Genomic DNA, 705 nt, shown 5'->3' with positions numbered 1-705 from the left:
CGAACTTGAATATGGTCTGGATTGATTACAAAAAGGCATTTGACTCACTGCCACATAGTTGGATCATAAAATGCTTAGAAACAACTGGCATTAGCAAAAATATTACATCCTTTACTGAAAAGGCAATGAAACAATGGAGAACTGAGTTGGCAGTAGGGAATGAGAGCTACGGAATGGTTAATATCAAGCGAGGAATTTTCCAGGGTGATTCACTTTCACCTCTTCTCTTCATCATCGCAATGATCCCACTATCAGTAATCTTAAAAAAAATGAAATTAGGCTACCAAACAGCCAAAAAAGCTGAAAAAATTTCGCATTTACTATATATGGATGATTTGAAACTCTATGGAAAGTCAGAAATAGAAATCCAATCATTGACAAATACAGTCCGAGTATTCAGCACCGATATTTCAATGCAGTTTGGCATGGAAAAATGCGCCACTGTATCCATAAAAAGGGGCAAAATCACTGCATCTGAGGGAATTGAAATGCCCAATGGCCAACTAATTAAATGCAAAGAAAATGAAGCCTACAAATACTTAGGCATTCTGCAGTTGGATAACATCAAGCATGGAGAAGTAAAAACTATTGTCAGGCGAGAGTACACCAACAGAGTTAGGAAAATTTTGAAATCTAAATTGAATGGTGGAAATACAATCAAGGCCATAAATACCTGGGCAATACCAGTTATAAGATACACAGCTG

This window comes from Thamnophis sirtalis, unplaced genomic scaffold, assembly GCF_051295495.1.
Source record: "Thamnophis sirtalis isolate CommonGarterSnake01/CBP01778 unplaced genomic scaffold, rThaSir2_p1.2 scaffold_4, whole genome shotgun sequence".
Classification (NCBI taxonomy): Eukaryota; Metazoa; Chordata; class Lepidosauria; order Squamata; family Natricidae; genus Thamnophis; species Thamnophis sirtalis.
This window is presented reverse-complemented; position numbering follows the sequence as displayed.